Raw genomic sequence first — 16,672 nt, 5'->3', positions numbered from 1 at the left:
TTTTCCATTTTTGGCACCATTTTCCAGCCAAAATGACGATTTTGGACGAAAAAATCATCCTATTTGTTATTGTAAAATTCTTAGAAATTAAAATTTTTGGAAAAACTCGACGTCATTCGAGAGCTATATATATGTAAAATATTTGTGCAAAATTTCAAAACGACTGCATCGATCGTTTTTTCTGTAGGCTGGTCACCGACTTTAAAAATGACATATTTGGGAAAATCGATTCAAAGTTTTGTACACTCAGCGCAGGTAGTTACAGATACCGTTATTCAACCTAATGTAACTTCGTTAGTTTTTCTCCCAATGACCTAAAACTTTAATACATTATTCTTAAGATGTTGATGGTTCAGAAAAAAAAAAATAAAAAAAAAAATGGAAAAAAAAGTTGTCAAACCTTAACCCCCGCCCCCCCTTAATGAAAATAAAAGTATATACTTAATTCCCTGCTTTGACTCACCCCCAATGTGGAAGTATGTTTGGAACTTTCAGAAAGGGTGTTTTTCTTCAATTTTGGACTTGACTTGAATTTGTGGCGACTCATTTGCCTGCGACGTTAATTCGTTTGTTATATTGTTACAATAGCAAACATTCCCTTAAAAGTTTAAAGAAGCCTTAAATTATTTAATCTTATATTAATAAGCATTTTTCCGTGTATACAGATCCAACTACCGCAGTAAAGAAACGAATCGTTCAGATCCGTTAACTTACAGTATTTGTCCGGAAAGTGATAGAATAGCCAATTTAAAAAAAAAATTTATTGAACCAATCATTAAAATACTTTAAGAACTTTCAAAATAGTCTCCTTCTGCGTCGATGCAGCGGTGCCAGCGCGATTTCCAAGCATTGAAGACGTTCGAATAGCCTTGAGAGCCGATTTGCATGCTGCTTGGATCCTCTCTGCCGGCGTGTGTCACTCGGAATATTGCCTCTTTGTCTCGGGATCATACTCAAAGATCTATGACTCATCACCTGTGATTACGTTATTCACAAATTGGGGGTCACTTTAACTTCTTCCTCTTTCTTAATTGGCGTAAACACCGCTTACGCGATTATAGCCGAGTTAACAACAGCACGCCAATCGTTTCTTCTTTTCGCTACATGGCGCCAATTGGATATTCCAAGCGAAGTCAGGTCTTTCTCCACTTGGTTCTTCCAACGGAGTGGAGGTCTTCCTCTTCCTCTACTTCCCCCGGCGGGTACTGCGTCGAATACTTTCAAAGCTGGAGTCTTTTCGTCCATTCGGACAACATGTCCTAGCCAGCACAGCCGCTATCTTTTAATTCGCTATGTCAATGTCGTCATATATCTCATAGAGCTCATCGTTCCATCGAATGCGATATTCGCCGTGGCCAACGTGCAAAGGACCATAAATCTTTCGCAGAACTTTTCTCTCGAAAACTCGCAACGTCGACTCATCAGTTGTTGTCATCGTCCAGGCCTCTGCACCATATAGCAGGACGGGAATTATGAGCGACTTATAGAGTTTGGCTTTTGTTCGTCGAGAGAGGACTTTACTTTTCAATTGCCTACTCAGTTCGAAGTAGCACCTGTTGGCAAGAGTTATCCTGCGTTGGATTTCTAGGCTGACATTGTTGGTGGTGTTTACGCTGGTTCCAAGATAGACGAAATTATTTACGACTTCAAAGTTATGACTGTCAACAGTGACGTGAGAGCCAAGTCGCGAATGTGACGACTGTTTGTTTGATGACAGGAGATATTTCGTTTTGCCCTCGTTCACTGTCAGACCCATTTTCTGTGCTTCCTTGTCCAGCCTAGAGAAAGCAGAACTATCGGCGCGGGTGTTGAGGCCGAAGATATCAATATCATCGGCATACCCCAGCAGCTGTACACTTTTATAAAAGATTGTACCTGCTCGATTAAGTGTGTGTCGATTCTCCTTTCACGGGTCTTTTGCAATAATAGGCGCTTGGTAAATATCTGGTCGGTTGTTGATTTTCCAGGTCTAAAGCCACACGAATAAGGTCCAATCAGCTTTTTGACGGTGGGCTTTAATCTTTCACATAATACGCTCTATAGAACCTCATATACGATGTTTAGGAGACTTATCCCACGGTATCACTTTTTGTGGATTGGGCAGAGCATACTTAAATTCCAATCGTTGGGCATGCTTTCGTCCTATTATATTTTTCAAAGAAGCTGATGCATGCTCCTTATCAGTTCTTCGCCGCCGTGTTTGAATAGCTCGGCCGGCAATCCATCGGCCCCCGCCGCTTTGTTGTTCTTCAGATGGGTAATTGCTATTCGAACTTCTTCATGGTCGGGCAATGGAACGTCTGCTCCATCGTCATCGATTGGGGAATCGGGTTCGCCTTATCCTGGCGTTGTGCGTTCACTGCCATTCAGCAGGTAGGAGAAGTGTTCCCTCCATAATTTAAGTATGCTCCGGTTTTGAAACCTTCAGTTAGCTGCCGCATCTTTTCGTACAATTTTCGAGCATTACCCCTGTCGGCCAGCTTATCAAGCTCCTCGTACTTACGCATTTCGGCCTCTTTCTTTTTCTGCCTGCAAATCCGTCTCGCTTCCCTCTTCAACTTTCAGTATCTATCCCATCCCGCACGTGTTGTGGTCGATCGTAACGTTGCGAGGTAGGCAGCCTGTTTTGTCTCCGCTGCAGCGCGGCACTCATCGTACAAGCTGTTCTTTTGCATTTTCCGAAAACCAATGGTTTCGGTTGCAGCTGTACGTAAGGAGTTAGAAATGCCGTCCCACAGTTCCTTTATACCGAGTTGTTGACGAGTGCTCTCATAGAGCAGGAGTGCAAGCCGAGTCGAAAATCGTTCGGTTATCTGTTGTGATTGCAGCTTCTCAACGTCGAACCTTCCTTGTGTTTGTTGACGTACGTTTTTTGCTGCACAGAGGCGGGTGCGAATCTTGGCTGCAACAAGATAGTGGTCTGAGTCGATGTTAGGACCTCGGAGCGCACGCACATCCAAAACGCTGGAGACTTGTCTTCCGTCTATCACAACATGATCGATCTGGTTGGTGGTTTTTCGATTCGGAGACAGCCAGGTGGCTTGGTGAATCTTCTTATGCTGGAATCTAGTACCACAGATAACCATATTTCGGGCCCCGGCGAGTCAATCAGCCTCAACCCAGTTGGGGTTGTTTCCTCCTGGAGGCTGAATTTACCGACCGTCGTGCCAAAGATACTTTCTTTGCTCACCCTGGCGTTAAAGGCGCCAAGCACGATTTTGACATCGTGGCGGGGGCAGCCCTCATAAGTGCGCTCCAAGCACTCATAAAAGGCGTCTTTGGTCACATTGTCCTTCTCTTCCGTCAGGGCGTGGGCGCAGATCAGCGATATGTTGAAGAACCTCGCTTTGATGCGGATTGTGACTAGACGTTCATTCACCGCAGTGAATGATAGTACTCGGCGACGGAGTCTCTCTCCCACCACGAATCCCACAACAAACTTGTACTGTACTGTAGTAAATGTCACAAAGACCTACTCCTCTCAGTCCTTGTTCCGTCTATTGCATTTCTTGGACGGCGGTGATGTCAGCCTTCACTCTAACGAGGACATCAACCAGCTGGGCAGCGGCACCTTCCCAATTAAGAGACCGGACATTCCAGGTTCGTGCCCTCAATTCGTAGTGCTTATTTCGTTTGTCGTGGGGGGTCACTCATCCGCGGCTTGTTGTTTCCTTTCATTGGGGGTGCTTTTACGTGGCGCGTCCAAACCCAGCGCACAACCCTATGTAGGGGATGTTTCGCCTTCTCACTTTAGCTCGCCTTCAAACGGATGTTCTTAGGCTACCCAGAGGATACTTGGTCAAAGACCGGAAGTCGTGAGCTACTTGAGCCATACGTAAAGGAATCGTTTCTGGCCACTCTCAAGTGAATGGCGATCAGAGAACTTTCCTCACTTGCCTGAACTTCTACACATGATCCCATCCTCCTGGTCACTTTAATACATGTTAAAATTTTCTTCGCCGCAATTTCTGGTTGCCAGTGAGCACTTTTGGGACCATCTTCCCGCACACCTTGCGCATGTTCAAGTGCTCCGTAACAATGTCATGAGCCACAGATTATGATAAGTTTAACATCTGGGCAGTTAAACGAATATAAATCGACGGTCTGAATTCAAAACTTTGCGCACACGAGTCACATTGTCGGTTTTTGTCGAAGTCTCCCGGCGCGGTCTTCATCTGCAACCTCTTACCGGCCCTTCAAAAAGGCCTGGTGCCACCGAAACACACCACTTCTTGCCAAAGCAACATCTGGACAAGACTGCTTTATCATATCAAACGTCTCTGTCGCAGATTTACCGAGTTTCACACAGAATTTAATCGCATATCTTTGAAACACGTCGCGCGAAAATGTTTGTCCTGACACTCCAGGTGGTTGGAGACATCTGACCAGCTGCTCGTTCGTTAGCTAGGAACGCCCTCTACCGCGCGCACGCTCTAAAGTACAGTCACGTCGGAAGAAAACCACCCCTATTACTTTCCGGACACACTCTGTGTGTCACCCCAAAGTATTTTCATAAAAATCACAATTCTATTGGAGCTTTCTCGAAGTATGCAAGTGAAAACATACAAAAGTATATTCTTGTGGAAAATAAATAATTAATAAATAATAATATGCATCATGACTTAAGCTAGTCTAAAATCAAATAGTCCGATGTGCACGAAAGCAGAAGAAGACCTTGTCAAAGTTATAAAAGATGGATCAAATACGATATTATAGTAACTAATGCTGACTATTAATATTGCTGGGCCCGCCAACATTATTGCCGTAGGCACGCACATCTTTCATTTCAAAAAAGCCTTTTCTATTGGTTCCACGTGTTTCTGAAAATATACATTTATACATTCAGAAATCATCACATTCCTATGAAAAGTCGAGTTTTCGTAAAGTTATAACGTTTTCACTGCTGAGAAAATTCTGTGGTGAATCGGAACTCCTATATTAAGTACCAGTACCCATATAGCATATAGCAGACTGGAAGTTATTTTAGTAATTAATTTTTTTTTATTTGCAAGTGAAATCATTTTAATTGCAGAAGAAGAGGAAGCATATCTTAACATACAAAACATACATCAAACATTAAGCTCCTGCAGTCGTACCCCATCATATAAAATCGTATCTCGTTTTCTAGAGACTTAATGTAAGAAGTCGACTGTAAATTTCGGTCGACTTCTATGTTACCGACATCGATCCGAATTTTTTCCGCGCTAGGGCTATTTTCGGCGGTCTAAATCTGTTAATATCAGTAAGTAAGTTATGTTTGACATCTTTGGTCACCATCCTTTAGCAGGTCAATTTGTTAGGGTTAAGGAACATAACGAACTTCTCTGCAGGCAATTTTTACTAAGAAGGTTTTGCAGAAATCATTCTTCATTTAATTTCAAACATGAACAAAACGCCATTCACAGTAGACCTGTTAACACTTTCACTGCCTCCCTTTCAGGGAATGGAGTCTTTGTTGTTATACTACCACGCATTTCAAAAAAGGAGTACTTCTTTTTGGATACTGTAGCAGGTAAAGCTCTTACTTATCCACAATAGACCTCGAAATACTAAACCTATGAGTGCCCGAATGACTCTTTGCAAGCCCTATGAAATGAACTCAAATAAAATCTTTATCTTAAGGTCTGACCTCGATGACAATTAACTCGCGTCTTGTCACTCAAAACAGGGTCTGGAGAGCCGCTAGAGCAACTAAAAGAAGTCGACAACAAAATTTAAACTCACCCCTGAACTTGTTTGTAGATTTAAACTTAATTTAATAATAGGTCTTGTGCAAAATACTAAGAAGCATTTTTTCTTTTTTTTTGCAGATAACATTGAATTTAATGTTATACTAACATGAACATGCGTCATCATACCCAGCTATATATAACTTAACCCAGCTATTAATGCAATATAAACATGGCTGGGTCAACTTACCGTGCGTAAATAGATATATACAATTGTATCTTTTTTGATACTTTTTTCTCTAAATTTTGCGATTTGATACTTTTTTGTTCACAAACGGCCTATTTTGATACTTTTCTGCTGATAGAATTTAATTTTTTGAAACTATGAAAATGTTAAACTAAAAACAAACCTATTGTATCTGGATAGTATTAAAAAGTTGTGGGAATGTAGGCCAATTAAAAAACCCAGAAAAATATAAACTGGACAGAGACATTTTTTTTTTTTTAATTTGCTTCAAAGTAATGAGCTTGCCTTATAACTCTGTGGCTGCTGAACTGGATTTTTTTAGATTTAAGGGGAATTGTGAGTCGAAAATGGACTTCTTTTGAAAATTAGTTCTGAACTGAAAAGTCACCAATAAGGTTTCTATTATTTTTTTTACAGTTTATTGTTAATCATAATACAGGAAAAATAAAAACTCATTTATTATGACTTTCAGTTTTCGTTCCATGAGCAAACTGTTGTGAAATAAATTTAAATTTAAAAAAATTATACTATTTGCAAAAAAATACTTGAGTGTCTTAACTAAAATGTCTATATTTTTAATAAAAACAACCGGAAAAAACTGGTCTGAATTAGATACACAACTTTACATATTATTTGTTTTTCATTTGCTGAATTTAAAATGTGGAAAAGGTTAAAAATCTTTTCTTCAGATTATATTTTCTAACTAAAATTTTGAATATATTTTCAGGAACTGGTTAAATCAAACAAAGAGATCCAAAACTTTTTTAGTGCATCGTTTTTTTAAAGATTGGAGCAACAATCCCTATATCTGTCGCTTCAAGTGAACGCTCGTTTTCCTCACTTCGCAGGCTTAAAACACATTTAAGAAATAAAACTGGAGAAGCACGCCTGAACGGAATGGCTCTCTTGAATATCCATAGAGATATAGACGTGACGGAGGAAGAGATTTTAAATGTTATGGCCCAAAATAAAAGAAGATTAGACTTCAATTTGTGAATAAAATAATGAAACATTGTCTTTTTACATAAAACCCCCCCCAAATTTTTTTCCTGCGTTCGCCACTGATATATATATATATACATAAAGAACACTAATTTTCGTATACATGCATGCTCCTGAACAAGCCGGTTTTTAGGGCAAACCCGTAAAATATTTTTAATATCACAATATAAAATGGCATTAACATTTTCGTCGTCAAGGCATTGCGGCTGCTAGATTGTGGGCAAAGGACTCAACATCTGACATCTAACATAAAAAAATAGCTGTATAACTGCAGTGTTGATAAAAAGGTCTATTATAATTAGAGGTTTACATAAATATTTTCGAAGCAGTGCACAGAGCAGTGCAATATTTAAACGGAAACGATGAGCTCGGGGATAAAAGGCCGACAGTGGACATAGTTCAAGGATTTGAGTTTTAGATCACTGCGCACAATTACTATGTTTCATAGTATTTAAAAACTCATTTAATAATTATAGATTAATTATAGAACATTAAATTTCCTAAAAGACTATAAAACGAAATGTCTTTTCAAGAAGTTGGAAGCGAGACTTGAATATTTCTATCTAAAAATATGAAAAAAATAGAAAACTGTAGGGTGGGAGACTTTCGCGGTACAACAATAGCATAGCTCATACTTTGAGAGACTTTCTACAAGATGTCTAAGAACCTATTTTTCAGAGTGCCAAGCCAAAAATTCGTTTTTTGGACCCACCGTAATTACACGTTACGTACATATGTGAATCGAAACTAATGTACACTTAAATATATATTCGAGATTTCGTTAGAAAAGTCTGAGTTGAATTATTGTAATTTTATATTTAAAAATTTTCAGCTGATTATCTGCTAAATCTTGACTTTTTTAGGTTGATAATAATACCAAAAAATGCTGCGAATGAAATTTTAGTTATACATAGTTCTTAATATTTAGAAAGAGTTTTGTTGATTTCAAGTTGGATTGCTTTAACTTGAATTAACTTAACTTAAGTGGTAGAGTTGCAACTCGTAAAAGGGGGACTTTTCATGTAGGTACATATATACATACAATACAAAAGTATTACAAAATGCTTAGTTCTGGTTGTTGTCTACTAACCTCCAAGTCACGACTTCCGAAACTGCAATACATTGAAATAATTTTACGATTACTACTCCAAACCATACATACCAGAGAACTGCAACGAGTAATAAATTTTTGTTTATACTTAAGTACTGATACGTTACTCTGTCTGATTCTGTCAGTTCAGTACACGAAGCGAACTGTTTGTCTTCAAATCAGCGATAGAGAACAACTTTGTATCACTAGCGATCAGCTTATACTGGATTTGTTTATGAACGTTCGTTCAGCAGAAAATACCCGAAGTGATGCAAACTCATGCTTCAATGCATGGTATAGAGGAGTAGGGAAAGTCCCATTCACCATAGAAAAAAGAGCCATTCACAGTCCTTAACCTACGCCTCAAGTGTACGTTCACAATAAAACATCATGGCCACCTCTGGTGAATAAGGGTGGCGAGAGGTCAAAACGGGTTGCAGAAAGCGAAAATGCTATAATATACAATTATAAATTTATAGTACTAATATGTACATGTATAAATACTTTTTTCAAATTTGGTTATAGAATGAAGTTTAATGCTGTTATCAAAAGATTTAATTATATCTTCTTGATATAAATAAATATGCTATATATTTTTAACCGTTGTAGTTAATTTATTCATGGACAAATTGAAAATTATTTTTGATAATGAGTGTACCAAAAGAGATAACTATTGTGTAAAAATTTGGTATTACATATCATAATAATTCGTCTGAAAAGTAAAACATAATTTTTTACTGTAAGATGAATCAAGAGATAATTATAATAGCCATGTTTTCTGAATTTTAAGTATAAATTTTTGTTATCACAAACTACATACACGTTTTATATGTCGGAATTTAGCTATATGCCGGCGATCAAGAATCCTACTCGTTCCCAAATGGAGTGTTTAATTATCCTAACAGATTTACCACATTATTTTTTAGTTCTAAGCTAAGTTTTTAAATAAAAAGGATTCTTAAAGAAATTATTTTTTGAATTTGCAATATCTATGTATATAGTAGTAAAAAGTAGTTTAAATTAGCTTACGCAACACTATTTTGCCATGTTCAGTAGCAATACTGGCATAGTATTTAAAAAAATAAATGATTGTTCGAAATATATTCCATTTGAAATTATTCAAATCGATAATAACTTGTTTGGCCCAATTAAAAATACAACTCAAATTCCTTAATTTTTAATAGCGGTTTATTATTGCCAAATTACATTTATTTGTTTTTTTAAGTTTAAATATCAACTTCCACACCATTCATAATCGGCCATAATTCACTAGATGTAAAGACGAATTGTAATTCGCGTGGATGCAAATGTTTCTTTTCAAATCGCTGCTTGGTCACCAACGCTGCCAACTTTCATTTGATGAGTGTTATTTATTATTTGCGTAGTTCTTCCCGATGTTCTATCGGTTTTGGTGGAGCTGGTTCCCCCCACTCTCCCAATTCGGCATCATAATATTGCGCAGCACGATATGGTCACAATTCCCATGGTACTTGCTCTTCCATGGAGGTCAATTGTACACCAAAATTTTTCAACCACGGTATGTCGGAGGGAACGACATCGGTAATACATTCGCGATCGATACGTTCCGTATGTAGCTCACCAATAGGTTGTCCAGGACAGATAAGCTCAGTGAACTTGGCTTTCAATAAGAAGGTAGGATCGCAACGCATGTCTTAACAACGGTATCCCCACCATTTTTCATTTTTGCGCATAACACGATGAAACCAGTCAATTAATTCGCTCAACTGGTAACACTTTGGTCTGCAAGGTGGGTGTCTAGCATATTAGAAAGTATGTAAATTCAATTTTGCTCAAAACCTACCCAATAGCTTGATAAACCTGACCAGCAGTATCGGGATCCTAAGCGCAATTGACAATAGCTTGTACAACATCCGAATGTGCTCACCGGAGTATTTGCTCTTCAAAATGTTACTTCCACCCTCAAACACAAAGCTCATTGGTTTGGGACTAGCGTTTAAAGCAGACAAATAATCAAACGTTCTACACCAGCTTCTTTGCTGATTCTATAAAAAAAAAAATAAAAATTACATGTTAAATCTTTTGAAATAAAGTTTAATTTTAGCTTACTTAGCAATGCGACGTGCACCTTCCACAAGCACGTCATTGAATTTAAAATTTTGTCTCGAATTCACGACCAACTAAGTTCATAAATACATTTGAGTACTTCACAGCATCGTGTATCGCTTTTACATCTCTTAAATCATAAAATTGGAACAGCACCTGCCCCATTACGCAGCAGTATTAACGAGGCCATGTTTAGTTATTCCGTACTTTTATTGGAAGAAAATCCTACCCCGATCTGTTATTTATCGTCTCAAGGGAAATTTGCACACTTCCAGATTCAAATAACTAAATAACCCATCGTAAAGCATTTAACCATGAAATAAACTCAAACAAATTGCCTTGCAAAAACTTTCGTTACGATGGCTGTTAATGAGTATAATCTGGACCCCACTATTCGGCATGGTTGCTTATTTGTTCGTAACATTTTTTTGTGGTGAACATTTATTAACTTACCACAGTTAAAAAGAGGCATATATAAAAAACTTAATTTTTCATGTATTAGCTCATATTGTTCTCATCTTTAAGAATATATATTAAAATAAAACGATTTTCTTTTGAAAATATGTTATACTTTTATATATAACCAATATTTTTGGGACAACTTTTCCATAAATTTTAAGAAAATAACACAATGCAACCATTTTCCGGTTAAAAGTCGGCCATCTTGGATTCCAATAGAAACTCAACCCCGGACTACACTTGACGTTTCTATAGTGGCACCTCTCAGCTGTGCCTTTGTTTACATAACATCAGCTGATGGTGACCTTACTCCTCCTCTACCGTGCTTCAATGATTGAAATGATTGATAACGTTCGGTTTGTATCATTGTAGAAATATACAAGTAACAAAAGAATCATATGGTCGTCAACAGCTGAGATCACCTGATCGAAATAGTTGATTTTTCGGCACAGAGATTCAAATAAAAGGACTTAAAAATGATAAAGTGGTTGCAGTATAGGCACGTTATCGATATTTTTTTTGGATATTAGGTTCCACCGGAGGCCTATTTTCACCCATATAATTTATACAATACTAAACAAATCAATTTGTAATAATTTAAACAAAAATAGATATATTCTTCAAATATTTTTAATAAAATAAAGCAATCTTTCTGCCGACGATGTATGAATATGTAAAATAAATGAATACATTAGTCACTAACAGCGTTGCCGTTTTGATACAATTGTATCTTTTTTGATACTTTTTTCTCTAAATTTTGCGATTTGATACTTTTTTTGTTCACAAACGGCCTATTTTGATACTTTTCTGCTGATAGAATTTAATTTTTTGAAACTATGAAAATGTTAAACTAAAAACAAACCTATTGTATCTGGATAGTATTAAAAAGTTGTGGGAATGTAGGCCAATTAAAAAACCCAGAAAAATATAAACTGGACAGAGACATTTTTTTTAATTTGCTTCAAAGTAATGAGCTTGCCTTATAACTCTGTGGCTGCTGAACTGGATTTTTTTAGATTTAAGGGGAATTGTGAGTCGAAAATGGACTTCTTTTGAAAATTAGTTCTGAACTGAAAAGTCACCAATAAGGTTTCTATTATTTTTTTTACAGTTTACATTTATTGTTAATCATAATACAGGAAAAATAAAAACTCATTTATTATGACTTTCAGTTTTCGTTCCATGAGCAAACTGTTGTGAAATAAATTTAAATTTAAAAAAATTATACTATTTGCAAAAAAATACTTGAGTGTCTTAACTAAAATGTCTATATTTTTAATAAAAACAACCGGAAAAAACTGGTCTGAATTAGATACACAACTTTACTTATTATTTGTTTTTCATTTGCTGAATTTAAAATGTGGAAAAGGTTAAAAATCTTTTCTTCAGATTATATTTTCTAACTAAAATTTTGAATATATTTTCAGGAACTGGTTAAATCAAACAAAGAGATCCAAAACTTTTTTAGTGCATCGTTTTTTAAAGATTGGAGCAACAATCCCTATATCTGTCGCTTCAAGTGAACGCTCGTTTTCCTCACTTCGCAGGCTTAAAACACATTTAAGAAATAAAACTGGAGAAGCACGCCTGAACGGAATGGCTCTCTTGAATATCCATAGAGATATAGACGTGACGGAGGAAGAGATTTTAAATGTTATGGCCCAAAATAAAAGAAGATTAGACTTCAATTTGTGAATAAAATAATGAAACATTGTCTTTTTACATAAAACCCCCCCCCAAATTTTTTTCCTGCGTTCGCCACTGATATATATATATATACATAAAGAACACTAATTTTCGTATACATGCATGCTCCTGAACAAGCCGGTTTTTAGGGCAAACCCGTAAAATATTTTTAATATCACAATATAAAATGGCATTAACATTTTCGTCGTCAAGGCATTGCGGCTGCTAGATTGTGGGCAAAGGACTCAACATCTGACATCTAACATAAAAAAATAGCTGTATAACTGCAGTGTTGATAAAAAGGTCTATTATAATTAGAGGTTTACATAAATATTTTCGAAGCAGTGCACAGAGCAGTGCAATATTTAAACGGAAACGATGAGCTCGGGGATAAAAGGCCGACAGTGGACATAGTTCAAGGATTTGAGTTTTAGATCACTGCGCACAATTACTATGTTTCATAGTATTTAAAAACTCATTTAATAATTATAGATTAATTATAGAACATTAAATTTCCTAAAAGACTATAAAACGAAATGTCTTTTCAAGAAGTTGGAAGCGAGACTTGAATATTTCTATCTAAAAATATGAAAAAAATAGAAAACTGTAGGGTGGGAGACTTTCGCGGTACAACAATAGCTCATACTTTGAGAGACTTTCTACAAGATGTCTAAGAACCTATTTTTCAGAGTGCCAAGCCAAAAATTCGTTTTTTGGACCCACCGTAATTACACGTTACGTACATATGTGAATCGAAACTAATGTACACTTAAATATATATTCGAGATTTCGTTAGAAAAGTCTGAGTTGAATTATTGTAATTTTATATTTAAAAATTTTCAGCTGATTATCTGCTAAATCTTGACTTTTTTAGGTTGATAATAATACCAAAAAATGCTGCGAATGAAATTTTAGTTATACATAGTTCTTAATATTTAGAAAGAGTTTTGTTGATTTCAAGTTGGATTGCTTTAACTTGAATTAACTTAACTTAAGTGGTAGAGTTGCAACTCGTAAAAGGGGGACTTTTCATGTAGGTACATATATACATACAATACAAAAGTATTACAAAATGCTTAGTTCTGGTTGTTGTCTACTAACCTCCAAGTCACGACTTCCGAAACTGCAATACATTGAAATAATTTTACGATTACTACTCCAAACCATACATACCAGAGAACTGCAACGAGTAATAAATTTTTGTTTATACTTAAGTACTGATACGTTACTCTGTCTGATTCTGTCAGTTCAGTACACGAAGCGAACTGTTTGTCTTCAAATCAGCGATTGTGTCAACTTTGTATCACTTTCATCAGGTAATCAGGTTTGTTTATGCATTTTCGGCTATAAAATACCCGAAGTTTGATGCAAACTCATGACTTTGGTCATGGTATTAAATAGGATGCAAGTCCATTCACCATAGAAAATTGAATTCACGGTCTTGCATTAACCTTTATTGGGATCATTAGTGTACGTTCACAATAAAACATCATGGCACCTTTTTGGTGGGCCAACACGCTTCAAGTATTTCCCAAATTTTTTGCAGAATACAAAATGGGATAATATGTCGTTTGACAATTATAAATTTACATACATATGTACATGTAAAACACTTTTTGGAAATTGAGTTTGAATGAATAGTTTCAACTGCTGTTATAAAAAGGTATATTATATTTCTTCTTCTATTTTTCGAAGCAGTGCACAGACGCTTATTTATAGCCGAGTTAACAACAGCGCGCCAGTCGTTTCTCGACTTTTCGACATAGTTCGCAATTGGATTTGAGTTTAGATCCTTGCTCCAATTACTGTTTAACGGGTGAGTATTTCCTCTTCTCTGCTTCCCCGGCAATTCTAGATTAATTCGACATTAATTCTAAAAAGCTGGAGTGTTTTCAAATGTCATTCGGACAACATGAGGACTTAGCGTAGCCGCTGTCTTTTATCGCTAAAAATATGAAAAAAATAGTCGTATATCTCGTTACAGGTCATCGTTCCATCAAATGCGATATTCGCCGTAGCTTTCAACGCGCTAAGAACCTATTTTTCAGAGTGCCAGAACCAAAAATTCCGTTTTTGGACCCACTCGTTGTGGCGTCGACTCATCAGTATGTTGACGTCGTCCCAAGAAACCAGTCAGGTTGAATTATTTAGCGATTTTATATTTAAAAATTTTGATTCGTCGAAATCTTGACTTTTCAATTGTTTTCAGTCCGGTAGCACCTGTTGGCAAAGAGCAATCCTGCGTTGGATTTCCAAAGAGTTTTGTTGATTTAATCTGGTTGGAATAGACGGAATTATCTTAACTTAGTTATGACTGTCAACATTGCAACTCGTAAGGGCTTTCTGAAGTCGCAGTGCGACCACTGTTTGTTTATGACGAAAGATATTTCGTGCTAAAATGCTTTAGTTCTGGTTGTTGTCCTACTAACCTCCGTCTACGACTCTGGAAACTAGAACCCGGCGCACGACTGATATTTGCCGATGATATCAAACCATACAGCATTTACGCCAGAACTGCAACGAGTAATAAATTTTTTGTTTATACTTAAGTTCTGATCAATTACTCTGTCTGATTTTGTCCAGTTCAGTACACGATAGGAATCATGTGTCTGAAACCTCGTTTGGCCTTCAAATCAGCTCAGAGGGTCCTTCCCGAAGACAGGCACTCTTCTGTGTTGCTCAGCGTCCAGTTTATACTGGTATTGTTTTGCGGGGATACCAAATTCAGTTCGTCGCGGCAAATACTCGAAGTGATGCAAACTCGGCTTCAGCCATCGAGAGAGGTGGTGAAAGTCCCATTCACCATTCTGGGTCTTTTCAGATTTGGCTTAACCTGATGAATATCTGGTCGGTTGTTGATTTTCCAGGTCTAAAACGTACACTGATAAGGTCCCAATCAATGATTTTTGAATACCAGGGTGGGCAGAGGTCAAATACGGTCGATAGCGAAAATGCGATGTTGAATTATAGAATTTATAGTACTAATATGTACATGTCTCTTTTTATAAAATACTTTTTCAAATTCCAATTATAGAATGATTCGTCCGACCATATTTTAAAAGATTTAATTATATCTTCTTGATATAAATAAATATGCTATATTTTAAACCGTTGTAGTTATATTATTCATGGACAAATTGGCGTTATTTTTGATAATAAGTGTACCAAGAGAGATAACTATTGTGTAAAAATTTGGTATTACATATCATAATAATTCGTTTGAAAAGTAAACATAATTTTTACTGTAAGATGAATCAAGAGAATAATTATAATAGCCATGTTTTTCTAGTTTTAAAAGTATAAATTTTTGTTATCACAAACTACATACGTTTTATGTCGGAATTTAATATATGCCGGCGATCAAAGAATCCTACTCGTTCCCCAAATGGAGTGTTTAGGTATTTAACAGATTTACCACATTATTTTTTTAGTTTTCTATAGCTAAGGTTTTAAATAAAAGGTTCTTAAAGAAATTATTTTTGGATTTGCAATATCTATGTATATAGTAGTAAAAATAGTTTAAATTAGCTTACGCAACATATTTTGCCATGTTCAATTAGCAATACTAATAGTATTTAAAAAAAATAAATGATTGTTCAATTATATTCCGTTTGATTGACCGGATCGTATGCTTATTTGGCCCAATTAAAAATACAACTCAAATTCCTTAATTTAATAGCGGTTCATTATTGCCAAATTACATTATTGGCGCGGTTTAAATATCAGCTTCCACCATTCATAATCGACCATAATTCACTAGATGTAGTTGGTGTAATTCCCGCGCTGACTGGATGCAAATATTTCTTTTTCAAATGTTCTTGGTCTAACGCTGCCAACTTTCATTTGATGAACTATTATTTATTATTTGCGTAGTTCTTCCCGATGTTCTATCTTGGTTTTGGTGAACTGGTTCCACCACTCTGCAGTTCGGCATAATAATAATTTGCACCACGATATGGGGGGGAAATTTCCCCAAGGGCCCACATTTTCCGGGAGGTCAATTCTTTTCCCGTTTTCCAACCACCGGGTCGGGGGGAACGAAGGGAAAAATTTCTTTGGACCCTTTCTTTTAAAAGGGGAAGCTCCCTTGGTTGTCCAGGACAGATAAGCTCAGTAAACTTGGTTTTTATTAAGAGGGGGATCGCAACGCAGCCGGAAAAAATTCCCCCCTTTTTTCTTTTTTGGGCATAACAGGGTAAAACCAAAAGTAATTTAATTCGCCCCAACGGGGTAACCCCGGGTTCGGGGGGCCCCCTGCTTTGGTTAAATTTTTAAAAATTAAAAATTTCCCTAAACCCGGGAAAAACTGGGGAAAGCAGTATCGGGACCCTGGCGCAATTGACAAAGCTTGGCAAACCCGAATGTGGCCTTCCGGGAGTATTTGTTTAAAAATTTTATTCCCAAATTTAAACAAAAGCTCTTATTGGGGATAGT

General features: G+C 36.6%; 1 protein-coding gene, 1 long non-coding RNA gene and 1 pseudogene across 3 annotated transcripts in view; 1 reads left to right on the top strand and 2 right to left on the bottom strand.

Moving 5' to 3' along the window:
- The window catches only part of LOC126766103 (host cell factor), a 63,911-nt gene extending 51,629 nt beyond the window's left edge, over positions 1-12,282 (top strand). Inside the window, exon 9 of one of the 2 annotated variants that reach the window (XM_050483889.1) lies at positions 11,980-12,282. The gene's annotated coding sequence lies outside the window, so the exon portion shown is untranslated. Of the gene's footprint in view, positions 1-6,643; positions 7,079-11,979 lie in introns of those variants that run through there. The other variant, XM_050483890.1, reaches the window with a different exon arrangement.
- LOC126766259 (uncharacterized) lies at positions 7,755-13,520 on the bottom strand. Its single transcript, XR_007668784.1, has 2 exons — positions 13,265-13,520; positions 7,755-7,932 (listed from the first exon to the last, which is right to left on the bottom strand). It is a non-coding gene; the product is annotated as an uncharacterized LOC126766259 (long non-coding RNA).
- LOC126766170 (NADH dehydrogenase [ubiquinone] 1 alpha subcomplex subunit 9, mitochondrial-like) lies at positions 9,117-11,204 on the bottom strand (annotated as a pseudogene).
- Positions 13,521-16,672: the final 3,152 nt, after the last annotated feature.

Source organism: Bactrocera neohumeralis, unplaced genomic scaffold (genome assembly GCF_024586455.1).
Source record: "Bactrocera neohumeralis isolate Rockhampton unplaced genomic scaffold, APGP_CSIRO_Bneo_wtdbg2-racon-allhic-juicebox.fasta_v2 cluster11, whole genome shotgun sequence".
Taxonomy (NCBI): domain Eukaryota; kingdom Metazoa; phylum Arthropoda; class Insecta; order Diptera; family Tephritidae; genus Bactrocera; species Bactrocera neohumeralis.
The sequence above is the reverse complement of the archived record's forward strand: the minus strand, read 5'-3'. Positions and strand labels throughout refer to the sequence as shown.